Source organism: Cervus elaphus, chromosome 19, assembly GCF_910594005.1.
Source record: "Cervus elaphus chromosome 19, mCerEla1.1, whole genome shotgun sequence".
In the NCBI taxonomy this organism is placed as follows: domain Eukaryota; kingdom Metazoa; phylum Chordata; class Mammalia; order Artiodactyla; family Cervidae; genus Cervus; species Cervus elaphus.
The window spans coordinates 40046814-40074674 of NC_057833.1; the positions used below are offsets into that span (position 1 = coordinate 40046814).

At 43.0% G+C, this 27861-nt stretch overlaps 1 protein-coding gene across 11 annotated transcripts in view; it reads left to right on the forward strand.

The window, feature by feature from the left end:
* Positions 1-27861, forward strand: part of LOC122675400 (LIM domain containing preferred translocation partner in lipoma) — a 713437-nt gene that overhangs the window by 56925 nt on the left and 628651 nt on the right. For all 11 annotated transcript variants that reach the window (XM_043874070.1, XM_043874067.1, XM_043874069.1 and 8 more), the window contains exon 2: positions 9913-10029. The gene's annotated coding sequence lies outside the window, so the exon portion shown is untranslated. The remainder of the gene's footprint in view (positions 1-9912; positions 10030-27861) is intronic.

The window sequence follows — 27861 nt, forward strand, 5'->3', positions numbered from 1 at the left end:
GTGTAGAGCTCAGTGGTGTTCAGTATAGTCATATGTTGGTCAATCAGCCTCCAGAATGCTTTTTATCTTGCGGGCTGAAACTTTGTATCCATTAAACATTTACTTTTCATTCTCCCCTCCCCCAGCTCCTGACAACCATCCTTCTGTTCTTTGTCTCCATGGATTTGACTTCTCTAGGTATCTTTGCAGACGTGGAATCATACAGTATTTGTCCTTTTGTGACTGGCTTATTTCACACAGCATAATATCTTCAGGATTCACTCATATTGTAACATGTGTCATAATGTCCTTCCTTTTTAGGGCTGAGTAGTAATAAGTTGTATATATACAGCACATTTCATTTATCCATGTAGGTATTATTGCTGACCTCAGTTTTATAGTGGAAGAACCTGAGACTTTGAGGGTTTAATAAGTAAGTTGCCCAGCATCACTCAGTCAGTAGTGGAGCTGGGATTTGAACCCGGGTCGTGTGGCTTCAGAGTGCATGTGACCAGGAGGAAGCAGTTAGTAGAATTCAGCTGGCAAGAGGATGAAAAACCAGGGTGATTCTCTCCTAGATGGCAATACCTTCTCACACAGTGTTGTGACATTTCAGTAACCATGTATTCCCAGGGACCATATGTACACAGATATTTTCCTCTGGTTTATATTGGCCTCCAGGTAACTTAGAGCCACGTGCAAAGCCTACCTCTAGCAAATGGTATGAGACGTATGGCCCTTATCTTTTGTAACCCTTGTACTTTTCCTTAACTTTATTTTTCCATCTCCCTTCCCAGTTTTCTTACTTAAAAAAAAATCATGAGCTATGTACATCTTTTGTCAGGTAGTTCAGATTCTTTCTGGAACAAGGCAGAATATATAAATGAGTGACATGTTATCAGGTATTTTTGTTATTTTTATGGAAAGACACCAAAGGTGGGATCTTCTCACCTGACTCTGCTTCTGACTCAGTGTCTAACTTGGGTGAAGATGCATGCACCTTTCTGAATCTCAGTTTTCCTTCCTGGAAGATGGGGCTGCAGTTGATGACAGCAAAGGTTTCTTCTGCTCAAGGCACTCTGCATGGTTTATCTCCTTTTGTTCTCCCAGTACTCCCACAACGCAGGTGCTGTTGTGCCCTTTTTACTTTAGAAAAATAAGGGCTAGAGAAGTGGGAAGGTTCACCGAAACTCCTGTATCTCCTAAGTGCAAGCATCAGTGATCCAGAATGTTAGCCACAGTACTGGACTACTGCCTTTAAGCAGCCTTTAAGGTTTCTGTCATCTGTGGCATGCATTCATCTGCATTCATCAAATTGTATTAAATCTTTATAGGGTTCCCACTTATGTGCCTTATACTGTTCTGGGCATGGATCCAGTAGTGGGTTTGAATGAAGAAAAAGACACAAAACAACGATCCCTTGGAACTTACATTCTAGAGAGATATGTGGAGGAGGCAGATGATAGATGAAGATGTAAACAGCAGAGAATGATAAGTAACGCTGAGGAGGGTTCACGGAGGATGCCCTGCCTGTGAGGGAGCGGAGGAGGGGATGATGTTTAAATTGAGCTCTGAATGCTGGGGAGCCAGCCATGGGCAAGTCAGCGGGGGAGAGCGTTATAGGCAGAGGGCAGCGCCAATATCAGGTCCGTGGAGCGGGAATGAGTTTGTATTTGAGGAAAAGAGGGGCCCAGTGTGCCAGGAGGGTGGGCTGCAGTGGGGGAAGCATGGGATGAGGGTGAGGCAGGGTCTGGGATGTGGCAGTGAGCTTGACAAGGGGCTTGGATCTGAGTTGAGTGCTAGAAGGCATCGGAGTTACATTTACCAGCATCGCTCTAGCTGCTGTGGGTGAAGTGCATTGCCAGGAGTAGAAGCGAGCCACAGCCCAGGGTCACAGTGATTAGGGCGGTCTGAGTGGGGCCAGAGAGAAGCGAGCAGATTTGCTCAGGACATGCTTCCGAGGGATCATCTCCAGGATGTCAAGACCAGTCTCCTCCAGAGAAATGTCAGGTTCAAGTGGCAGGAATCTGAGAGACCCCCACGGAGGCACCATAGGGGTTCACAGCCTGGCAGCTGGTTTGGACTAGGAGGCTCTGAGTGCTCCCTGCTCTGGTGTCTAGCCGGGAGCTTCTGGCCAAGGACTGGAGGGCAGTGGCTTCCTGCCTCCGACTTCCTGGCTGAGGGCTGCGGGAACGCCCCACAGTGAGCCCGGCAGAACATGCTGCTTCCTTTGCTGTCTCTGTGTATTTGTATAAAGCATTCTTTCCCACCAAGAATAGGGAACATCCAGAGTGATGTTGACTTTATGGGCCATATTTAACATAGTGTTTTCCTTTGATGCATGCTCTGTTCTTGCAGAGACTGCTGCATCCTATAAACTCTGTGGTGAGGCGCCTTCAGCCGCCCTGTCAGATGGATTGAGAAGGTTTGGTGGCGGCCCGGAAGACCTGGCGCTTCAAAGCCCCACTTTGCCTTGGGGACCCTGGTCCATGGGCACCCCCAGCCCTTTTCTTTTATTTACATTTGAATTCACACTTGCTGGCCCTTGCCTCTTCCCTGTAATTCCTTTTAATGGGCTGGACTTTCCTGTAAATACTCTAGTTTTCAGTGGAGAAACTAGTCTCAGAGAAGTTAGGTGATGTAGTCAGTGTAAGGTAGAGGCTGAGTCACACAGGGAATCCACGAGGCCAGAATGACCTAGTACGTGTCTCATGGCGATCCTATACTGCACTCTGCCTAAGCCTGGAGATGCTCAGAGATCATAGACAAAATCACCTGAAATTCATTCCTGAAGCTTCACAAACTCCTCTTCAAAGTTTGCAGTCTATAGTTATCAGGGCTTTTTAATCTTTTTTTTTTTTTTTTCCTTTTGGTAAACTTTTTTAAACAACATCTCTTAGAAACAATGTTTTGTTTTTGCTCACTTCAGTTCCTTTGAAAATTTCTCTCATATTACCCGTTCATTTAGTCACCAAACATTTATTGAGTTCTTACTGTATGCCAGGCATTGTGCTAGGTGCTGGGGATGGATTCAGAGATAATTTGGAGGCGTTTGGGAGTGGATAATTACAGCACAGTGAGATAAGTGCTATAATAGAGGGATATATAAAGAGCTAGAAATAGCACTATGAATAACATCTCTGAACAAATTGCCTTCTTTTTTCCTTTTGGATTATTCCCTTATGTATATTGCCCAAAGTGGGATTACTGGGTCATTTAAAAGATGAAAACAATTTGGCACAAAAAGATGTAATGACTTGCCTCGGGAATACAGCTCAATTTTCTATGGGGGGGAAATTGTTGACAAGTCTAGATTTAGATACTTCACCAGGCGCATTGGGCAGTTTTTGTACTATTCCTGTCAATGTGGTGGTTTTCAGGGGAGCACCTCTTCTCAGCATGTCACCTCACATGTAGAAACACTTGTCCTTATGTTTAATCTCACAGATCCCTTGTTGATGCTCCCTACCTATGTATTAATAAGTATGGTCATTTCCATTTTATGAATGAGAATGTGTCTTTGTTAAAAGGAGGTGACTTGCTCAGGATTCCATAGTTATTAGTGAAAAATCGAAACATCAGGTGTAAGATTTTTTGATTCTGTATCTTCTGTATCTTGTTTTCCATGCTCTTTTTACCAATTGAGGCTGGGGCTGGGGTTACTTTGTTCCAGTGAGGGCCTGAAATTCATTTAGTGATTGTAGAAGCTCTTCTCTAAAAGGTCAGAATCCGTGAGATAGGTATAGAAGTCCTAACCTCCAGAGGGTCTGGTGTCCTTCTATACATTGACCTGAAAGGACCTGAAGGCCCATTATTCCTGACCCTGGCTCAGGTCTTGAAAGGTTAATGCATGGTCTTAGCACTGAAGAACAGAATCCCAAGGAAAGCTGAGACCACACCACAGTCCTGCTTTGAAACATTTATTGTTTTTCTTATATACTCAGCTGTATGTTTCCCGACTTTAAATTCACTTATTTTGTTATTCATAACATTTTCCTAGTATTTTTGGCATTTAAGTGAAAACTTCTACCCCAGGTACCCATAATCAGGCAGCAGTACCTGTTCATTGTGAACACCCGTGATTCTCCCCATCACTCATTTCGTCACCTTCTGCTGTAACTCATGCTGTTCCTTTTGCTTGAGGTGACCTCTCCCATCTTCATCCCTAGGACTCCTGCTCTTCCTATAAACTTCTGCACACATACCACCTTCTGAGTGGATACTTCACCTTCTGAGTGAGGTGACCTCTGATCACTGCCCACTTCCCGCCATCCATTCTCCCCCAGCATTGGTCGCTTTGTTCTCTGTTTTGCTGACTCACAACACAGTAGGCTCTGAGGCAATAAAGTGTAGCCATGTGACGCTTACAAGCATGGGATCTGGGTTTGAATCTTGCTGTGATGCTTCCTAGCTGTGTGATCTGTTAGTTCAGTTAAGCTGATAAGTTTCCTCATCTGTCAAGTCTGTGCAAGAAATCACGGCAACCCAGTGTTGTGTGGAGGATTTGTACTGTTATCTGTGCTTCTGCTAAGGCATCCATCATCAAGTAGTTTGTGTTCTGTCTCTCTTTCTAGACTGGGAGCTGTTTAAGGACAGGAAGGGAATTATGCCATGCCTGTGCCTTTGCCATATGGGACCTGCCTCAAAGTCGCCTTTAAGGGAAAGGATTCCGTGTAACATCACACTAGTGTCAGTTCAGGCTCATAGGTAGGCCCCGGTGGAGAGGTGCCAGGACTGGCCAGGAGCTCTATGATGTGGTGCTTCGAGCACACACAGTACGTGCTGGATAGACTTCTGGCTCCTGCTTCTTGAGTGACAGGAAAGAGGCTTAAGCTTGCGTTTAGCCTGTGTTCTTCTGATTCATCAAATTGGATAGCATTGTCATTTCCCTGAAGGCAGAGTGGAAATCCTGTTTAGAGCATGAGACTTGGTTTCTTTTCCGGGTTTTCCATGGGTGAGCATTCTGTACTAGAGGAAGGGGTCGATGGAGGTGTGGATTTGGGGCAACATTAAGGGCTACCTGCTCCTCTGACATCCCTGAGTGGGCCCACAGAGAAGCAGTCCCGCCCCAGGAAGCTTTCTCTCAGACCCTCCTAGCTGTGCTATGTCTGGAAGCTGACCGTGGAGGGGATTTGGTTCCAATAGCTCTACCATTGCACTTTCTCGTGTGTCAGTTTGCAAAATGCAATAGCCGTGAGCATCAAGAGCCTGACACACAAGGTCTTCCATGTTCTGGCCACAACATTCCTTTCCAGCCTCATGCCCCACCACTTTCCTCCGTGTTTTCTGCCACTGGCCTCACCAGATTAGTCACTTTCCCCGAGAACACCCTGAGCTCCTCTCCTCAAGGCCTTAGCACATCGTGTTCCTTGGACTGATTTCTCTCCTCCTCATACGTGGACATCCTCTTGGGTGTTCAGGCTCAGTTTAGGAGTCATCATCAGCAGGGCTCTTCCTGACCTTCCAAAGGACACCCGCGTGTACTGGTACTTTGCACACTTTTCCTACCATCTTGTCATGGGGGAGTGTGTCCTCTGTAGCCCCTTTGAGAGCTCAAGGCAGGTCCAGCTCAGTGCCCAACTCTGCAGGGCCCATACACAGTACCTCCAGGGCAGGAGGTGCCAGTGAATGTCTGATTCGTGCATCTCTGAGCGCAGGGCGTCTGACATCGTGGCAGTTCACGGTTGTGCCGGGAGTGGGGGTGGGGGTGTGTGTTCAGAAGCTCATACTAGAATTACCTGCGATTTGTTTCATCATGAGCCCAGACATTTGAATTCTGTTTTTGAGTTACTCTGGTATCAGCTCACTCTTAACCTTTCTCTGGCCTGCTTCCCACATAGCTGGCAGATGCCTTCCTAGTGCTCTGAACTTAGCACTCTGAACTTTTTATTTCATGTAAGAACATAGCAGCAAGATCATATGGCAATTCTGTTTTTGGTTTTCTGAGGAACCTTCATACTGTTTTCCATAGAGGCTTTCCAATTTACATTTGCACCAAAATGTAGGAGGGTTCCCTTTTCTCCATATGATCCAGAAATCATATGTTTGGACAAAAGTATAATTTTGTGGGTGTGTGTTCGGACAAAAGTATAATTCGAAAAGTTACATGCCTCCCTGTGTTCATAGAGGCACTATTTGTGATAGCCTTGACATAGTAACAATCTAAATATCCATGAACAGACGAGTGAATAAAGAAGACGATGTATATGTATGAAATAGAATATTACTCAGCCATGAAAAGGAATGAAATAATGCCATTTGCAGCAACATGGATGGACCTAAAGATTATTATACTAAGTGAAGTAAATCAGAAAGAGAAAGATAGATATCTTAGGATATCACTTGCATGTGGAATCTAAAATATGACACAGATGAACTTATCTGCAAAACAGGAACAGACTCCGAGACATAGACAACAGACTTGTGGTTGCCAAGAGGAAGGGGAGGTGGAGGAGGGGTGGACTGGAAATTTGGAATTAGCAGATGCAAACTATTTATAGAGAATGGATAAGCAAGAAAGTCCTACTGCATAGCATAGGGAACTATATTTAATATCCTGTGATAAACCATACTGGAAAAGAATATGAACAAGAATACCCACACATATATATGTAGGTATATATCTAAATCACTTTGCTGTACAGAAGAAATTAACATCACATTGTAAATCAACTCTACTTCAGTTAGAAAAAAATAATAACAGCGAGGTGGCATTCAAGAAAGATCTACTTGCTTTTAAGGTGAACATTTTTCTGTTTAAAAGTTCAGACTTTGCTTTTTATCCCAAAGCTCCTTAAAATGTGAACATAGCAGATTATTTTTCCCAGGTATATTTTTGCCTCTAGCAGAATAGCTGTCCGTAGTATAGTTTTAACTGCAAAATAATAAAACCCTGGTCGTGGAGCTTGACTTTGAAGACTTGAGGTCAAATTCCAGCTTTACCATTTACTAGCCCCTAAATCTTGGAAAGGTGCCTGACTTCTTGACCCTTAGTTTCCTCAGTGGACAATAGGAAATCTTTCTTATAGGGCTGATGGACAGTTTAAATGAGGTCTTGGGCATTAAACTGAGGTTTTTACTACTGTCTGGCTCATCAACTGAATTTGAAGGCCATCTTAGATAACTGTTCCAAAGACTTTGCTTTTGGTAGAAAATGTTTGGATATTTGTGTTTTCAGGTATGTGTTTTATTTTTGGATGACGAAATAAATGAATTTATAGTCAGGGAACACTCAGCATCTAACAGACCTAGGAAGCATACATGGCTTATACGACTCAGTTGCAGTTCTAGTAAATTAGAACCACAGAATCATAGGCTTTGAGAAGTTGTAGATAGACTCTGGAAGAGGAGGATGAACATTGGTTAAGGTGCACTGTGTGCAGACTCTGTGCTTTGCATGCTGGGCATGGAATCCCAAGAAATGGTTGCATACACCTTGATGGGTAGGTGTATTAGACCCATTTTGCAAACAGGAAAGCTTGAGCTCGGGGAGGTTGAATACTTTGCACATGTCCGATACCAAAGCCTTGAAGTTTGCCCTGTCCTTGTGATGGGCTCTAAAATCCTTCCCATTTACAGATGTGGCAAGATCTGCCTTTATCCTCTCATTTCATAAGTTCTGGGCCAGATAAAGCAGTGGGATTTTGCAGTCTTGGTGTCCCATAACTGATTTAGTGAATCTAGAAGAGGATCTTGACGTTTCCTGCCAGGAATCTGTTCACTTGAAGCTCCTTTGAGTCATTCGTCAGGCTTTCCTTCTCTTTCTCCCTTTTGGGAAGATACTTGCCATGGGCCAGCTCCACTTTTCAGGTCAGTAGTGTATTTAAAGATGACTTCATATTTTCTTTAAGAAAAAAATTGCAGGTGGAAATTAAATTTGTTGAGCATTTCCCATCATCTCCTCTATCATATGGTGGTGGGAAGTGACAGCACTGGGCTGGGAAGTAGGGAGTTCTCACCTGGAATCTGTCACTGACCAGTGAGAAAACTTGGGCCAAGCCTTCCTTTCCTTTGGGGCTTCAATGTCTTCATCTGTAAACAGTGAGGACACCATCAGGTGATTCTTAAGATTTTGAAACTCTTCATGTCTTGTGGTGTCAAAACCATCAATTTCTGCTGAGCTGCGTAATCCTGCAGCTGTTTTCTCTGATACTTTTCAATCTTTAGGTTTAATCTATTCCACAATGTATAATTTTTTAAAGGGATGCTTTTATAGACACTTCTGAAATATAAAATGGTGGGGGGGGGGTAAATGGATGTTAAAAAATAGAAAACAACCAATTAAATAGTGTATAGTATGTAATTCTCCTTGGAAACTTAGGAAGAGATTGAGGAGCACTTTAACAACTGGTAATTTAAATTGCATTTGAACTCTGCTAATGGTTTGTTTGCATGAGAACTTCAATCATTTCACAGCGGTTCTTCTGCGAAACTGCTTGTTCTCTTTATGGAAAGGAAGAAAAAAATTATTGAAAGAGAAGTTGACTGTGGAAAAGGGGGGGCCACATTCATTTGTGCTTGGAGAGAAGGTAACCAGTGCCTGAGACACTGCCCCAGGGCCATGGTAGAGAGATTTACCTTTCTGCAAAGTTTGAAAATCTGGGGAAGTCAGCTGCCCTTTGCTGCTGTTGTAGAAACTGTTCTGATTGATATCTCCCTCTGCAAGGAGAGGCTTAGTTAGGTTTCCTGGGGCTTGGAGTTGGGATCTTTTGTTTTTATGAGATTGCGCTGTCCACAGGGCAATCTGTTGGCCTCCTTGTGCTCCATCCCTCAGTGGCTTTGACAATTTGAGTGCCCATGAAGACCGCTAGTTCTCATGCTTTGCTGGACTTACCTTGATGATACTCCATTTTCTCAACTTAGTTTTTTTCTTTCTTTCTTTTTTTTTTTGCTATCGGGCTGTATGCAAGGGCTTTAAACAGGTGTTCTGAGGTCTGGGTGTGTAAGTCCTGGTTATCCTTCAAAGCTGATTGTGTGGCCAAGGGCAGGTCTCTCTGGCCAGCGAATGTCAGTCATTTCTTCCGTTAAAGTGGCCATAACTCAGTCCAGGGGAGCAGGCCCCAAAGTGAAGCCTTGGGCTGCCTACCTCTCACTGTGCTTTTGGGTGGCCACCTCCCCCCTCCTCCCCAGTTTCTCCTCCTGTCAGCTGGAAGGGTTGAAGTGGGTCATTTTTAAGGCCCCTCTCAACTTTGAGCTTGTATAGGTATTTGAAGATTGAATGAGATCATATTCACAAGACGATTGTGTGATTGGGTCAATAATGTTTAAAATGACAACAGTGAAAATGGGAGTGGTCATTTTTCTGGTGTGTGGATTTCCCCTGAATCTACATTTTATAACAATCTGCTACCCTAGAACACTTGTCTGTTGGAATATATATTGCAGGATTCTTGACAAAATAGTACTAGTTCTTAGTGAAATAAAGTAGTGAGGACTTACCAGGAAGCGTCAAGATTGTCCAGCCCTCTACTGCCCACTGACCGTCGTTTTTCAGGCAATGAAACTAAGGTTTACAGCAGTTACTAGATCCCATAGTTAGAAATTTGTCTCCAAACTCATATTTTTTTCCTCTTTTTATTTACTGTAGTTCAGATTTTGCTGTTAATATTCTCTTGCCTAAAATGTATCTAGTTGATCTCTTTCACTTTTGACATTATGATGAAGCTATCCCCCCACTTCCCCCAAAACTGAGGTATGAACATCGGGGTACCAGCATTCTCTTTCTTCATCATTCTAAGACATATTAGTGAAACAGAAGTGCCAGGAGCTGACTGGTGGCTTAGGAGGTACAGAGATCAGCCACTAAATTTGTGGGTTTCAAGCCTGGTATCATTTCCAGTATGGTTTACCCAGCAAGCTCATAAGCTTGGGGAAATTCTACAGCTAGTAAGATCCTAGAGATTCATAATTAACCTCCTTGTCCCATTTCTACAGGTGAGATCATTGTGGAAACAGAACAGAGGACGGAATCCAGTCACCTGATTCCAGTTCAGTGCTTTTGCCGTTGTTCTACAGGGCATTCGTTGGAGGGAAGATATTTTTCCTCAGCTGGTGAGTTCTGTTCAAAAAAGAGAACTTTTTCCTTTTATAATCAATATGCATATTTTAATAAATTTTAAAAGTCAGTTTCCATTTAAATCATGGGCACTGGTAACTAGGATGGAAGAACTAAGAAGAACAAAAATATTCTTCCTTTTTTTCTTGAGTTGATTTTATTGATGATGGACAATGAATGGCAAGATATTATAATGCTAATAAAATGGATGGAAAAGCTGAGGCAGGACTCAGCCTATGGAAGGTGGCAGGAAGAGAAATTGGAAGAAAATTTGAAGTAATTACGATTTTGGGTTGCCACTTACTGCACTGCTTCTTTCTTTCTCCTTTGGTGTGGAAGGGAGCATTCTTGAAATTGAACGACAAGAAAGAGTCAGTGAACAGTGTTATGGGTGTTTGTGAGGAAAGGAAGTAGTAGTTTTAAGTGGCTGTTGCTCACCCCTGTGCAGGGTGCTTCTTCTGTGATCGTATATTTTCACATCAACCCTTTGTGGTGGGAAAGGCTAAATTTCCTTAGACAAGGGTGTGTACCTGTCCTAAAGGGCCGGCAGCATTTCCATGGGGATCTGAGTTTTAATCCTGTTGCATACACTCAGAAAGGGGAATGGTGAGCAGGTAAGGTAAACTTTCCCTTGTGTTTTGGAATTCCTCTGTGTTTATAGCAGGTAGAACATATTCTAGAAAAGAATTGATGATGTGGGATATCCTGAGCTATAGAAGAATCTGAGGAAAACAGCTGAGGGATTGGGGGCAAGACTTCTATTTCGAACTCTAAATCTGTACTCTCATTCCCAGGGCCAGTCCCTAAACACCTCACCTCTGGCTCTTTACTGAATAAATAGTATGTCTTGCCATGTTTATGGCTTAGTTTTTCAAAAGGGAGAGGATTCTGTTGTGATCAGTAAAACCTAACTTCATTTAAAAGTGAGGCTGAGTTTATGGTTACATTTTGTCGCTCTTTCTTTTCTTAATCAATGTATCTTAAAAGAACACCCGGCTGGCTTTCTTTGTGTCTATGGATCTACCTAAGATAAAAGGCTGGAAACCACTGCTTGGACTCTTCAACATTCATTTCAGTCTGCAACATTTCATACATGGTCTGGAATGTTTCTCCCCAAGCAGACACTTTGAGCATCAGATGTAAATCTTTGTTCTCTGCTCCAGCGCCTGAGTTTTTCCAGTGCTTCCAATTCACTTGTGATGAATATGAAGCCTTGTACTTGGGTTCAAACAAAAGTTCTAGTGTGTCGTGGCAGAATGGGAGACAGTGCATTACCAGGAGGGAGTTGAAAGAAACTCAGAAGGGTCTGTTGTCCATAAGCTAATTATGAGCCAACAGTGGTTTTTGTCCTCCAAAGCACTGATGCAGCCCCAGACGGAGGTTCAGAGAGGACAGTTGGGTGGCTGACTCTGTCGGAAGCCGGCAAGCCCCGAGGTCGGGTGGCCCTCAAGCTCGGTGTGAGCAGGCCCCGGGCTCTGTTTCTCTGACGTGCCCCTTGCTCTGCCGTCGTGTGTGTGTCAGCTTCATCCACAAGATGTTTCCCCTCAGGGTTGTGAACTGGCTGCCCGCTGTCGCCTGGAAACTCATGGCAGCTCCATGGTGGAGAAGAGGTGGTCCCTCAAGAGAATATCTGGGTGCTGTTAGGATGCAGAGAGAGGACTAACGTTTGTAGGTGACTAGGGGCCTTATTTTACCCTCCCTTCAGAACTCTCCTAGGCTGGTGGACTTTAGTCCTTGCTTCCTCCTCTGAAAGGGACACTAGCCAACTGACCTCGTCACTGTGGTACTGAGAGGACCGGAAATGATGTCCCACTCTTACTGGAATGGATCCAGAAAAGGCAGGATGCAGAGCACACATCACAGTGGCCTTTAAGGATATAAAACATGGTCAGAAGAGGGACAGTATCTCCTGCCCGTGTGTGTAGCCCAGAGGCTAGTGGGATCTCTGGCACATGGTAGGTGCATGGTGCATTTTCATGGATAGAAAGACTAAATCTAAAGGCAGTGACTGTCCCTTTTCCTGAGAGTGTTCAGGCACTGGCTAGTTCTCTGTTGGAAAGCTTTAGGAATTCTAGCACAGATGAGGCTGAACTGCATGATTTTATGAGAATGAAACAAATGACTGGACAGAAATGGGCTTTTGGGACCAGTATGGCTTAAGAAGTCTGTGAATACAGTGAGTATGGTGGGGTGGAGTATCAGAAGGCCTGTCAGTTATTAGATGTGCAACCCTAGCAAACAATATCTCTCCACCTTCATTTCCCTAATTGGAGAATTAGAAATAATAATCATTTCCTGCTCACCTCTCATGTTTGTTTAGAGCATGTGGGTTGATAGACGCCAACCTGTTTGGGAAACTGTAAAGTGTGATCCTTACATGATGGGTCATTACAGTTGCTTTCTTCTTTTGTTTAAATACAAAGAATATAAAGAAAAATAAGATAGTGACTATAAAGAAAAACAGTGATCCTAAATATAAAGAGACATAACACAATGTAATGTGCAGTGGACTCTTCCTGGTGCATCATATATATGCTCAGTGTGCGTCCTTCCTTCCAGCTCTGCACCCCCAGCATCCCCAGGACTGGACGGGCAGTAATTTGTCCTCAATCTTGGAAAGCAGCTATATCTGGAACCTGGCCCACTGATGATGGTTGAAGTTGAGATGAAGTTGAGATGATTACTTTTTGTATTTGTTTTTGCTCCAGGCAGTGGGAGGTACAAGGAGGTAGATTTGAAGACTGAGGAAGTCTCAGTGCTTTTAGACATCCCCTAGAAGCTACAGTCTGCCCATTTGGGACTTGCTTTGTTTGATTAGATAATCACACCTTCTGCTCTAGGCGCGACTTACCCAGTGGGAGTCAGGAAGGAAATTATTTCCCTCTGTTGATACTAACATACAGTTGATGATGGTAGCTAAGGGCTCTCAGTTTTAATATTTCCTCTTTGGTCCTCAGGAGAATCAGGTATTAGTCTCTGCCGGAAGCAAAGTATTGGTCACTTCCGTCAGAGGTGAAGGTCTTGGCTCCCTCCAGTCGGTTGGTGAAGTGGTTTCCGGCATGTGTGAACATCTGCGTAGCCAACTTTCATGTTACTGCTTCAAAAGTTACAAAAGGATTTGTTGAGTCTGAGCAGGGACTTGTCCAGCATCCTGAGGCTCTGTGGTTCTTCTGTAACCCAGGAATGTGTTGTCAGAGGTATATGCTGTCTGTGAAAGTAGAAGGTGGAGCTTTCTCTCTCTCTGTCTTGCTTTCTTCCTCATCATTCTACATTCTTCTGTTTCCTGACCTCAGCACAATGGATACACTTTTACTCTATCTTGGGCAGAGCCCTAGGGTGGTCAGGGGTTCTCATGTTCTCTCTCAGTGGGCTCCTGTGTGGTAGAAGGGGTCTGATGGCCAATGGATGGAGAGCCCCATGAGTCCTGGGTAGACTGCTGCCAGATGTTTACTCCTGGTTCACAGAGCGCGTGTTTGCTCTGTACCCTGATCCCCGTGCTGGTCTGGAAATCAGTGAAACTCAGGGTCTTTAGGACATCACAGTAAATTAGTTGTAGTCCTAACCTTGAGAAGCTCATAGTCTAGTTGGAGAGAAAGACATACATAAAAGTGAAATACACGTTAGAAAGATATTGTTTATAACACACATCTATTGATCGCCAGATATGTTTCCAGTGTCATGTTAGGTGCTTGGGAAATCAAGGTAAATAAGTGAAAGACTCAGGTTTCCAGGGGCTTAGATGACAGGGTGGGGGAATGGAAAGAACTGGGGACATTGGGAAAGGTTTCCAGAAGGAGGAGGAACTTCTGAACTTCTCAGTGAACATGTAGTTGTCATCTGGATCACTAGGTCTGGATAGGGTCTGCGGGTGGTGTGACTGATAGTAGAGAATGGCTGGGTAGGTAGGAGTCTGTCATCTTCCACTTGTGCTTCAGTCTCTGGCTCATTTTTCGCCAATCTCCTGCTGTCAAATGCATCATGTTGATTTTGAGCTGCACTGATATTATTTCCATGGTCATCTTTGGGTGATCAGAGCATGCTGGGTGTATGTTCCCAAGCTAGCAAGCATCTCTACATTCCAGGGGACAAGGGTTCCTTTCAAGAGTTCCTGATAGCAAATCTCTTCTGCTCTGTTGTCTAGCCTCAAGAAAAATGGTGGCATTGGTAAGAGGTTTTAAAATAATCCACAACTGGACCTCCCAGATTAGGGTGCTATCTTCCTTATCTATTGCTACTTAACAAATTACCCCAAATTTAGCACTTTAAAACAAGAAACATTGATTATCTCACAGTTTCTGTGAGTCAGGAATCTGGGAACAGCTTAGATGGGTGCCTCCAGGTCTGCCCTGAGGTTGCAGTCTCATCTGAAGGCTCTGCTGGGGAGGACCCACCACCTCACTCAGTCATATCATTGGCAGGATCCAGTTCCCTGTGGGTTTTTGGCTTGGGAGCCTCAGTTCCTTTCTCTTCCCATAGGCAGTTCCCAACATGGCAACTGGCTTCCCTTAAAGCAGGTGAGCAAGACAGAATCCTTCCAATCAAGCCATATCCTTTTTGTTACCCAGTCCTGGAAGTGACACACCGTTTCCCCTGCCTCATTCTCCTTTCTAGAAGCAAGTCACTACATCCAGCCCACAGTCAAGAGGAGGGATTGCAAAAGGGTCTGAAGAGCAGGAGGTGCAGTTACAGGGGGTCTCCTGGGGGGCTGCCTGTAACAGATACCCAAGCTTGCATGGCATGTGCTAAGGTACATATACTCAGTGCACCTCTGTAGATCAATTTTATTTGAAGACTGTTTTGGAGGAGAACTCCATTTGAAATCTGAATATAAGCATTGATATATAATTGCACAGAATGCAAAACGGGCATGACTTTTCAGAGGAAGAACACGAGTTTTTAATTAATGCTCTGCTCCTATACCTCTGCATCTTTGCCCACTTTAGCAGTTGGTGCTACTTTGGTGGAAATGTTTGCAAGTTCTTGATTGAGCTCTTTGCTGTAAAAGAGATGCTAAGACCCAGAGACAGGATGACTCTTCCAAGGCCGTGGAGCCAGGGGTAGCCTTGGGAGGGACATCTAAGGCACCTCTCACTCTGGCCCAGTACGTCCCCTCCACCTCTCCACACAGTCTCTGCTCCAGATCAGTCCATACAACGTTTAGGTGTGCTTTCTCTGCTTTTTGCACCCTCTGTCCTGTTCCAGAAAGAAATTTGGCAAATTTTTCCAGGTCAAAATTTGGAGGCTTGTTGTCCCTGTAGGTAAATTTCAGGGTCTGCGTCTCCTGTTGAGTCACGCCATGTCCTGAAAAGTTGCATAAATCAGTATTACTTGGCTCAGACAGTGTGTCTCTGCAGTTATGAATAACATTTGTATTAAGAACAGTGAGCCGATACACAGCATTGCTGTGAGACTGACAGGATCAGACAGAAAACCTCAGCCAATACTTTCTGTCTGGCAGAAAACCCTTTTCCAGAGTATCCGTCTCCTCCCCTCACCAAAATAGTCTTTTTATAAAACCAAGCTCGGCAGTAAATTTCATAGAAGTTGACAGGTTCCCTTAGAGCCCACCTTAGCATTCCTAAAAAATTAATAGAAGTGGGAGATTTAAAATGTTGGTCAAGCTCATTAGTAGCCCTGCAGCCAAAATATGGAAGGCCATCTGTAGTCATTGAGACTGTCACTGGCCAGAGTGTCAATACTTTTCCCCAACTCCATGATCCCTTTTGGCTTTCAATATTTTTTTAATACTTTTGGTGCTTTCAAAGTGTTTCTTATCAATTGTTTAATTTTCATTGCAAATCCATAATAGGAAATAGTTTACAGTGGGACAATTAGATAAAGCGGAATTTGGAGTAAGGAGACTCTCATGTATTAGTTGCATAATCTTACTTACATCCTTTAATCATTTTCAAACTGCTTTCCATATCTGAAAATAATAGTGGTAGTAGCACCTACCTTTCAGATTCTTCTGGGCTCACAAAGCAGCATGTGTATTTAAAGTGCCAATTGTGTATGATATTTAGTGCATAGTTAGTGCACATTAAATGTTCATTTCCAATCTCCTTAGTAGTTTGTGACTGCTGGAAACCACTCTGGTTCTTTTCTCTATCAGGCCATCGTCTCAGTGTCCTTACTTTGTATTGTCCCCTTGGCTTGGGTCAGACCTGTGGCATTTGCATATGTCACCCCAGCTTTTATCTTTTTCTGAATAACTAAAAGCCTTAACATTTATAATTTTGCTCAATGGCTCCCAAGACGTAAATACAGACATCATAATATGTTCATGTTTTCTGGTCTTTGGAAATATAGTCATTCTGGGAACAAGCTATTCGTACATTGTGTTTCATGAGGATGGTCTATTGAGAGGTCGGTGTTGGTTTTCATGACAAGATCGTTCAGTCCAGAGAATGCATCCCACTCAGCTGCCATCAGCCAGCTATTCCTTTGTTAATGGGAGCTTCTCTGGGACCTGCCCAGGGCTGACCCTCTCTGGTTCCTCTTTGGACTTCTTTAGGATGACATCACCTCCCCCTGCTTCAATGGCGACTGGCTTGAGTTATATCAGTTATTAAAAATGATCTAATATTTTCCTTTTAAATCTAGGGCCCTGGCTCATTCTATGATTAAGCTGGTGATTTATTCGTAATACGGTACAAGACGGCTGCAGCCACTCTATGATGTAATCTAAGAATGACATGAAAACAAAATAGGCTTTTACATAATGAAAGTGTTCCTGTAATACAGTTTAGGGCAAGGCTTTTTTTTTTTTTTCCATTGAGAATGGAGATGGATTCTTTTACTTTTCCTCCAATCCTTTCTCTGTTTTTCCATTTGTAAGTCTTAAGGCCTTTAAGTCAATTAAAAAAAAAAATAGCAGCATTGAAAACTCCACAAAGACTGTGGTTGACTCTTCTAATTTTGTCTTGTCTTCATCTTTGTTCTCCTCCCCCACCACTCTTCATGGCCTCTGTTTTGGCTCCAACTCTCTCAGAAGCCCATAGCCTCCTCTCATCACACCATGGTCCTCCCCATTTCTTTGCTTATGCTGTGCTTGCTACAGGAAATGCTTTTCCAATCTTGAAATTTTTTTGCGTAAAGGCAAATAGAGCTTACTGGTTCCTACAGGTCTGCTCAAATGCATCTCTTCCTCCAAGCCTTCTCTGAAGCTTTTGCCTCCTATTGGGAAACCCTTTCTTTATCTGTATTAATACAACAGCAAGCTCCCCATCCCCACTCCCAGGAACACTGATAGAGTATCAGAGTTGGAGGAGGGCAAAGGACTCAGGAATATGGGGACAGGACCTTTGTAGTTCTGGTTCTTTTCCTGACCCTGAGACACAGAGAGGTCATAGGTCATCTTTGAGCTCCAGTTTTCCTCATCTGAAGAATGAGTAGCTTGGATTTTATGTGGCCACATGGTAGATTTGTAGTGGCTGTTTGAGTGCTGTGTGGAGAAGGATTCTGAAGTTGTGCCTGACCATGATCATTTAGCAATGTCTGCCATGACTGAGGATGGGGAAGGGCTTGGGGAGGTGCACAGAGATTGCTGGGCAGTTTTTGGACTGGATGATTTAGAGTTCTCTTTTTCGTTTACCTTCTGAGATGCTTTGATTTGTTGACTTTAAGTGTCTCGCCAAGGTCACACAAGCAATCCAGTTCTCAGGTGTAGAGATGGCTAAAAACTACATATTCTAATGCAGGCTGGCCAGCTGGGACCAACAGGACTAGAGGGGCCATGGTTTACCACAGGCACAAGACTCCCCAAATTCTGAATGTCCTTGGGGTGGAGTGAGGTCAGAAGATGCTTCAGCTTTCTAATTTATGTCAAAGATAGCATTTCAAGGTCAAGGTGGGAAAGTTAGGTTACTCTGCCAGGGTCTTCCTGGGTGGGCTCACAGAGTTACTTCTCATGTTCTTTTGAATCCCCTGTGCCCATCTCCCCAACCCCAGACAAAATGCTCAGCTCTCCAAAGAATGCTAAATTGCTTGAGCAGTAGATCAGCTCCAAAATTAGAAAAAGAAAAGAAAGTCCTGGAACAGTGAGAGATGGAGGGAAGGGAAGGGTGTAGTTTAAGATGGTTGATGGCACCAGAAATCAGAGCCTTTGAGGGATGAAAAAAGGAACTGGAAGTGGTTAGTGTGGAGAAGAGAGAAAGGGGTGGAGGAGGAAGGAGCAGGGTCGGGGGGACTGTGCCCCAGGAGGGAATATAAACTCCCTCTTTGTGACCCCAGAAGGTTCTGGGAACATTGGGTGGAAGTAACAGAAAGACAGTGTGAGGGAGTGTGTTTTAGTATTAACAGCAGACTGCAGGGGCATTGGCCATTTCTGGGGTTATGGGTTCCCTATCTCTGAGGGTATTTAGATAGAGGCTGATACCAATGGGTCCTCTCAGGGGAAATTAGATATTGTTAGACTGGATACCCTTTAAGGTTGTCCTGAAATTTTCTGAAGAGATGTTTTGTGTGCATTTTGTGCAAATTAAATAATTTCCATTTTGAAATGAAGGCTTTATGGAGGAAAGTGATTCTTCTTTTCTCCATGGTCTTGGCACACAGAAATGCTGACTTATCTTGGGCAATCTTTTGTTTCACTTAGCATTATTGATGAAGGAAAGGAGGCTAACTGAAGATGTCTTGGTACTTGTTTGTGCTGAATGTATTTTTGAGGATGATTTCTGTGCTTCCTTTTAAGATAGTTCCAGAGAATTCAGTTCTGTTGGCCTCCTTCAGTCTGTTCCCCGCCCACTCCCCCTCCAGTGTCGAGAGCTTGCTTTTTCTGTATTATCTGAGTGCTTTGTTTATACCTTCAGTGGAGCATTCATGTCACTTTGCTCTGCTGTATAAACAGATTTCCAGTCTTCCTTCTCCACTCGGTTGTAGACGCTTCCTAAGAGCATAAATCTTGTCTTTTTCCATAAGAGGACTCTTGGTGCCCAATGTAGTGGTTTGCAGATTATTGTGATGACTCATTAACATAACAACTGGGTGTTTAGCACCTACTATGCGCTAGACTACTCCAGGTGCAGGGAATTGAACCATGAACCAAATCAGACAAACCTGTTTGATGGAAACAGACCACCATCAATGAGTAAATAGATAATATTTAGGTTGTGATCTGTTTTCAGAAGGAAAATAAGGCAGGTTAAGGGCACAGAGGGTGGCCATGACACAGATTTAAATTCATTGATCTAAGAAGGTCTTACTGATACGAGTGCATAGGAGCAAGGCCTGAAGGCTATGAGTTAGTAAGCTGGAGACCAGAAGGGGAAGAGTGTTTCAAGCTGAAAGAAAGCAGTTGCCAAGGCCCTGAGGCTGAAAAATGAGGCCAGTGTGACTGGAGTAGAATGACCCAGGTGAAGAATACAGGAGAGGGGGGTCACCCATTCTCATAAAGATAGATGCAGCAACAAATATTTATTAAGAACATATCGAAGATGCTCAGAAAAAAAGATTGCCTTTGTGGTTTAAAGAATCCACAGAAATCTAAGCAAAGGATGGCAAAACTTATTTCTGGTTTTCAACTTTAAGATATAGGGACAGTGACAGGAGAACGGGGACTGTTTGGGGCGGGGGTTGGGGGGGCAGCTCAGAACAAGTCCATTTGCGGAGGGCACGGCTTCCCTCCTGTCTGTCGCTCTCCATGGTGGAGGACCTGCCTTTCCGAGTCTCTGCTCCTGAGTCAGGCGCACCTGCAGGGAGGCTGGGGCCCCGGGTGCAGATGGGCAATTGCATGCCTAATCACCCATTCAGGCACCCACTTATTTGTTTTCCACATGCAAATATGGGTTTTCTGCAGATGGATTTAATATATTTGTTGCTTCCCCATTTTATTTAAAACAAAACAAACGACCAACCATGTCAGTTGAGGGCAACAAATAGAAACATGAGTATTATACGGTCTTTGCTATTCGTGCTGATTACATGGCTGAGAGGAATCCTAGGCAAATCAGTCTTTTCTGTGTTCGATTTTATTTTTACTTTATAGTGCCCCTGCTTACTCTCATTATTGTTTAATTTTTTTTTTAAAGAGGGATGTGGTATTATTTATCCTTAATCATTTTTTCAGTTTTTCGGGCTTCATATTATTTCTGTGTGGTTTCCACTTTCACCTTTTTAGTTTCTGAACTTCTGACCCATTGTTAAAAAAAATAAAAAAGGCATCATGGAGACTCCAAAGGCCATTGGCAGGTGGTGCCTGAAACTTCTTTAGCTTGGAAATAAACAAACAAACACAAATTAGAAGTATTTGCTCCTATTGATGCGCTATTATTACTTATTGTGCAAGATCATGCAAAGAGTCATCTCCATTTACCTGGGAGCTCTAGGTCAACACCAATACCAGAGACAGGGCTTTGAAGGGTGTTTGCTTTGACGGCTAATGAAATTTCAGAGCTCTAAGGAAGGATGTCAGAATTGATAGAGACTTTGGTGTTCATTATATCCCAAATGCCTCACTTTACAGTTAGAGAAACTGAGGCCCAGAGAGGTAAAACGACTTGTTCAAGGTGTCAGAGAGTAAGGGGTAGAGATCGGACTTGAACAGCCGGAGTCCCAGCAGGCGGCTGCCTCTGTGGCCGGGGGATGAAGAGACTGCTGGAGCCCCCCTGAGGATCTCATCTCAAGGTGAGGTCTGTGTGTAAATGGGGTCCATGTGCCTTATGTTTGTGTCTCTTACAAACTAGCTAAAAAATCCTTTTGGTGTCAGATCTTAAGCAGGGAAGCAGTGATGGGGATTGTGGAGGAACTACTTGCAGCTTGCCTAAATAACTAGATTGTGGACTGGATAAGAGGGATCTTGGGGTGAGCATGTGTGTATGTGAGAGAGAGAGGAGATGAGCAAAGTAAGAGGGAGAGTGTAGACCGCTTGGCAGTAGGCAGCGAGGCACAGGATTTGTGAGACAGAGGAAGTCTGCAGCTTACTGAATTGGGCTGCTTTATTTTGTAGGAAAAGAGAGAGTGATATCTGGCATGACTGAGAGCCTTGCTCCCAATTATCCAATTTGAACTGAGTTGTTAGAGTATCAAGCCAGCAACATCCTCTGAGAGAAATTTTTACTTGAAAAAGTGCCGATCGCCACTATCAAATTGTATTTATTGGTTAGCCAGGAGTGCTGCTCATGTGAGAGGAAGCACCTGCCGCCTTGGGGGTTCTTTTCTCAGACATGATTTTGGCAGGAGGTGATTGTCAAGGTCTGTGAGAGCTGCATGCTCAGGTCTTCTCTGTTCTTGCCAACATGACAGATACCTAACCAGACATCAGATGAATGCTTAACTGACCTCCCCAATGGCCAGCTTCCAAATGACCCCCTGAAAAACTTAGGTTTGGAGATGAAGGCTAGTTAAATAACATTTGGTGGATCCTTAATTCGTTTCAGTTTTGAATGTTAAACATTAAGATGCTGGATTACTGGGGATGTATGCAAAGTCCAAGGTGATATTTTTGGAGGTAGCCTAAGAGCAGAAATGTCCATGTGTATGAAAAGGGCAAACTTGTCAGGAATGTACTGAGAGCGCGTCCATGGGTAGTGGCTGCAGGAATGATAAATGGTTCTGGGGACAGCCTTGACCCCGAAGGCGTCCAGAAGCCGAGCATGGTGAGTGAGGGAAGGACCGTCGGTATACGAATGCATTCAGCCTGCAGTGTCTGCTCTGTGCAGGGGCCCTCTCTGCAGCCGTCTGCCCTGAAGTACTCGCTGTCTTATTCCCCTGCTGATGCCGCATGGCTTGATATAAATGCTTCCCACGATGTGCTGGACGATCCCAGACACCGCCCGCAGCCTCTGTGTCCGTGTCAGACACAGCGTGTTGGGAGCTGAAGTGACTCCATCCTTATTCCTGTGTCTTTCTCTCCCCTCCGCACCACTGTGCCCACCCACCTCCCCCTTCAAACAAATCCTAATTGTTTGAAGGCTCCTGTATGTGGATTTGTTTGCATTTGGTCACTGATTTGTTTCCTGTTCATGTCTGAAACGAATTCATTTAATGTGAGACCGCGTTATAATATACTTGAATTCTCTTTGGCTATATGATTTCTTTTGTTTTTTCTTTTACTTAAAGAAGGTATTTTTCCTTCTTTCCTTGGACGTCTAGCTTTCTCGTCTACGCAGACAATCTATTTTTGAAGACTCTTCAGGGAGTTGCTGACTTTGTTAGAATTACTAGTGTAGAAGGCATTCGGATGACAGAATCCCACAGTTAACTTGCTTTTCTAGAAACAATTTATTTTCCCTTTTGCTCCAAGGAGTAGCAGTGGGGAATGGGGCGTTCTGAAAAGAAGAAAAATGTGCCAAATGAGTCGCAGATTTCCAGTGAGGTACACGGAAAAAAGGTTTTGATTTCAGTGACCTCTCTGCTCGTTGGAAAACTCTGGGCTGGTGGCTTTCATGATTCCCAGACTGAGCACTCTCGGGTTACCCTGAGTGATGTGGGGAAATCTCAGGGTGGAGGGTGCTCTCTTACTGGGCTCAGGGGTGTTATAGAGACATGCCGTCCTTTGACATTAAGACACATCATTTCTTCCAGTTGGGTCATGTCTAAGGGCTAGTTCGGCTACATCCACATCCCCAACCAGAGCACAGAAGGAAGGCAGAGTGTCTGGGGAGCCAGCCTTCACGTGGGTTATGTTTGAGCACGGCCACTGGCCAAACTCTGTGATGCTTACTGATTTCGTTCAACCAGCTTCTTGAGTCTAGACGCAGGCCTGCATCTTATGTACCCCACCCACCCCCTTTGGTATTGTCTCTGATTTGTTTTGCATTTGGGTCTATTTGGTGTGTATTTTTAACAGCCCTGAGGAAGAGGATGGCTGAGCTGAGCTCTGACCCCGGCTCTGCCGCAACCACCTGTGGAACTACCCTCAAAATTTTCATTTATTCAAGAAATATTCAAATGAGCACTTTTTACACATCAGGTACCTGAGACACAAAAATGTGTAAGACACGGTTCTCACCTTGGCTGCTTACAGTGGAGGCGGGGGGAGGGGGGCGGTAGAGGACCAAGTACACAAATAGATCACTGAGTGACTTCTCCTTTCTGGGTCTCCCTTTTACACGTGGAAGAGTCAGAGCTGAGCTAGGTGATGGCCATGTCCTTTCTGAGGCTCACCTGTGGTCATTTCTATAGAACTCATCAAACATCCAATAATCACTTAACTAACTAAACATTGGCAAACATTTCCCGTTACCCTCCAGTTAATCAGGAGTGGGGTGATGTTGAAGATAAGTGAGGCAGTATCTACAAAATGCTTTAATAAGCAAGTTGGAAAAAGACATGCTATAAGTTTGAAGCATTATTATTAACAGAAAAATGAAAACAAGGGCTGATGTTTCTAGAGAGAGAACAGATGGTTCCTTTGTTTAGAATTTGAGTATAAAGGAGAGAGAAAAAGAGATACTTGCCATATTGTTTAGGCCCTGAATGTGAGTGACTTTAAAATGCCAAAACAATCTGGTGAGGAAAGTCCCATGGATTCAAAATAGCTCCTACATTGATCAAACTATAATTAATTTAACAAAAAAATGACAGTAAGAAAAATCCTAATAAGAAATGCCACGGTGACAATTGACAGAACCTAACAAAAACTCCCATTTTTGCATCAACTCTAGAAACTTAATTTTTCCTGTGTTCAAGACTTATACCACACAGCAGAACAAATTAGTGGGAACTGATTTAAAACTGTGTTTCTTTCAAAAAAGTCATCCCCGCCCCCCGAGTTATTTCAGTTTCCCATGACTCATAAAGGAAATCTTCAGGATTCACAAGAAATTGGCAATCCTCTCCTACCTTTGCTCTTGGAGGCTTCTAGAAAAACTGTGCTTTGGGGGCAGTTTAAACCTCAGAGGACATGGGTTGGGATTGCAGAAGGCAGGGTCTGGAGAAGCTTTTCGAGAAACTTGTGGACAAGATGTTGTGAAATGGTTTCTTTCTCTCTTCCTTCATTTCTGAATTTCTTATTATCTGTCTTTGCAATGCACAGTTAATTAGTGTATCCTTTTGGTAGGATCCTTGCACTCTTGTTTCCTATCACTCTTGAGCTGACAAAAAAGTGGGCCAGAAGAATGAGGTCTTGGGCCACCAAGCCTTTCACCTCCTCTTAGGATGCAGCCTGTGTGCTAATGCCTCCCATACAACGAAGATGGCGAAATAAATTTGATAATCAAATAGTAAAGTTTGTTTCCTTCTCCAACCCTCACGTTTTTTATAGGTTAAAACAACTCTGCTTCTGCCTGTGCCCTGCTTAATTAAAAAAAATCCAATCATGATGTGTTAGGGAAACAGAAAGATTTCCCTTTCTTGACTGTAATTGTAGAAATATATATTCAGAATTTTCCATTTGTTGGCCAATACCATAGAATATTGTTCTGTGATGTGAGAATTTTCTAAAGGAGAAATGACTGAGAGTACCCCTTGTGTGGTGTTATATCTGCTCCTTAATCGTTTAGTCATCTGAGTACATTTCTTTATCCCTTGTCATTTCTTGCTCTCTAAAATGAGATTCACAAGATCTCCATGACATTTTTTTTTCCCCATTTACGTAAAATTCATGGCACTCGAGAGTTTTGGGAACAGATATTTCTAGGCATCTATTCATTTTTCTGAACTTTAAGTGGAATGATGACCCATAAATGCATGTAATCATCAGCCTCAGTAACTTACAGGTGCCTCTAGGAGGCAGACACCCTGCATTTCCTTGCACTAATTTGCTTGTGATTAACATTCTCTGCCCTTTCTCATATCCCATACTCATATTCTGAAATGTAACTATGGGGTCTTCTTTCCCTCTTGCACTGAATATCTTGCTCAAAGTTACTAATCTATTGCATGCATGCATGCAAAGTTGCTTCAGTCATGTCTGAATCTTTGCGACCTCATGGACTGCGGCCCTCTAGGCTCCTCTGTCCGTGGGATTCTCCAGGCAAGAATACTGGAGTGGATTGCCATGCCCATCTCCCGGGCATCTTCCTGACCCAGGGATCAAACCCTAGTCCCTTGGGTCTCCTGCATTGATGAGCAAGTTCTTTACCACTAGCACCACCTGGAAAGCCTGACTAATCCATCAAGTTACAGCAGACAACAATTTATTGACATCTGAGGCTTTTCTTTCATTTTATGACCTCAGATGAGAGGTTTTGAGTCTCAGCTTACTTTGCTAGAGGTTAGTGGACAAGGCCTGGCGAGGGGACCCTGGTCGTCTTGTCACCTGGATGAGCTAGAATAGGAACTATAGTCATCCTATATGTAAGGGCTTGACTTTCTGACCTTCAGAAATCAGAGAGGCATGTCGGTGTGGAGTGTGGGGACCTCAGTGTGACTAAACTCAAGTCACTTGATCCTTCTGAGCTTCACTTGACCTATCTGTGAAATGGGGTAATGACCTCTTTTCTGCATGAAAGCGGGGGGCTTTCCAGGGAACTTCTAGAAAGACACTGATCTATGATCCTGTGATAAAATACCCTGCCTGAGGTACTAGTTTCCAGGGACTTGAGGGGGGAAAAAAAACAAAACAGCGGAGGATATTTTTAGAGGCTTAGACAGTTTATAGACTGTTTTGTGGGAGAGCAATGCCTTTGAAAAGTTAAGGAAGCTTTTTACATATTATGTAAGGAAGTTGATAAAAACTGATACTCATTTATGCAAAACACCTTAAAATCAATCACCTTTTCCCCTTCTAGCCTGGTGGAAATGGCTTGTCATTTTCACCATTTTATTTTTACGGAAACTGAACCAGGGAGAGAAATAATAGAATCTGTCAGGGTCCGTCCGTTTGAGGATCCTATAAGGCAGGAAGGAGATGGTTGAAGCTTTTCCTAGAGCTTAGGAGCTGCAGAGGAGTTTGCAGTCTTCCAGTCCAGCGGTTTGTAAGCCCACCTGCCCTATTAAAATCTCTGGAGGAATTAATAAAAAGATCCCCTGTTCCTAAGTTGCTCACCTGAATTAGAGTGTGTGAGCTTTGGTCTTATTTTAGAGCTCCTGGGAGACCCATTGATGTAGTCTTGATCTTTGACCTGTGTCTTTGGTGGTATCCTGGTAATAGCCCCTCTTCATGGACCATATTTCTGGGCCGTCGCGACCCTGACACCCAACTGAAACCGCTAGATAACCAAGAATTTCACCCAAACTACATGAAACCCCTGGAGAAACTCTACTGAAAAGGCTTATAAGTTCCGCGAGGCCTTGAAATAAAGGGAGAGAAGGGGTTAACATTTTTTGTGGTATGCGCCTTCTTTTATGCTTCTGAGAACGTTTAAAATGATAGCAAGGAATATATTTCATTGCTTTAATTGTTCAAGGTCTTTTTAAAGTGTGTTCAATAAAATACCATTTAAGCTAACTGACCTTTATATTTTAATGCTTTTGGAAAGGAACAATACCTAGTATTCAGCTGCAGTATAATTTTTAATTATATATATACACATATATATATATATATATATATATATATATATATATATATCTTTTTTTTTTTTCTGTCTGCTGAGGCTGTTTTGGAATCAAAGAGCTGAAAATTCTGTTGCCTAAAACAGATATTTTACCTGTTTCTGTTTAAACATCAAGTTCTATTTGTTTGATGGTTCTTGACCTCATAATGTCTAACCTTTGTATCTTTTTTTCCCCCTCTGAAACTTATCCAGGAAGGAAACTTCAAGGCCTGATTCACTATTTTTTCCTCCTGTTGGGAAGTTCAGGTGTGTAGTGGAAGGTAGCACATGTGGGTTAATCTATATTTTGACCAAAAGAGTGCTTCTTGTCCCCCACCACCCCCAAGCTTGTGCATTTGGTGATAGTTAACTTCAAAGGCCAGTGCTCGTAGATTTTAAAAAAATTGATGCTAGCTATTATCATGTTAGATATAGCTCATCTTCCAACTCTAAACTTGCTCTTTCTAGAAGGAAAATAATACTCAGATTGCAAATGTGGTGAACTGGAACTTCAGAGGCTTGAATTGACCTACAAATCTTGTAATTATAGCTCTGGTTAGATAGACACTGTGGCCTTGGACGGGTTAGGAATTATTTACTTCAGGAGTTTTAGAAGAAGAAATTATAGGATAATTTTCCATGTTAGGAAATTAAAATATGCAGCATTCTTTATGTATCTGTGAAACATATGGACACATAAATATTACATGGAATGGGGTAGTTTGGGCTTAATTTACTAATTATTTTCAAATCCTGTTAGAAAATAGAGCAACTTTAAAAATATTATTTATTTTTAATTGGAGGATAATTGCTTTACAATTTTGTGTTGGTTTCTGCCATATATCAACATGAATCAGCCATAGGTATACATATGTCCCCTCCCTCTTGAACCTTCCCCCTGCCTCCCACCCCATTCTGCCTCTCTCGGTTGTCAGAGAGCTACTTTTTAATTGCTACGTTACCCCCGCCCCTTCTCTTTCTCCATGGTTATTTTTATTTAATTTTTTATTGTAAATAATTTCGAACATAAAACGAATAGTAGTCAAAACAACACCCATGTGCTTTTAAATTTTTAAAAAATTATTTCTTATTGAGGTATAGTTGTACAATATTGTGTAAGCTACAAGTGTACAACATAGTGATCCACAGTTTTTAAAGGTTATACTTAATTTATAGTTATTTAAAATATTGGCTATATTCCCTGTACTGTACAGTGTATTCGTGTAGCTTATTTATTTTATGCATAGTAGTTTGTGCCTCTTAATCCCCTATCTGTATCTTGCCCTTTCTACTTCTCCCTCTCCACTGGTAACTGTGAGTTTGTTCTCTATATCTATCTGTGCCTGTTTCTGTTTTGTTATATTCACTAGTATGTTTTATTGTTTAGATTCCACATATAAGTGATGTCAT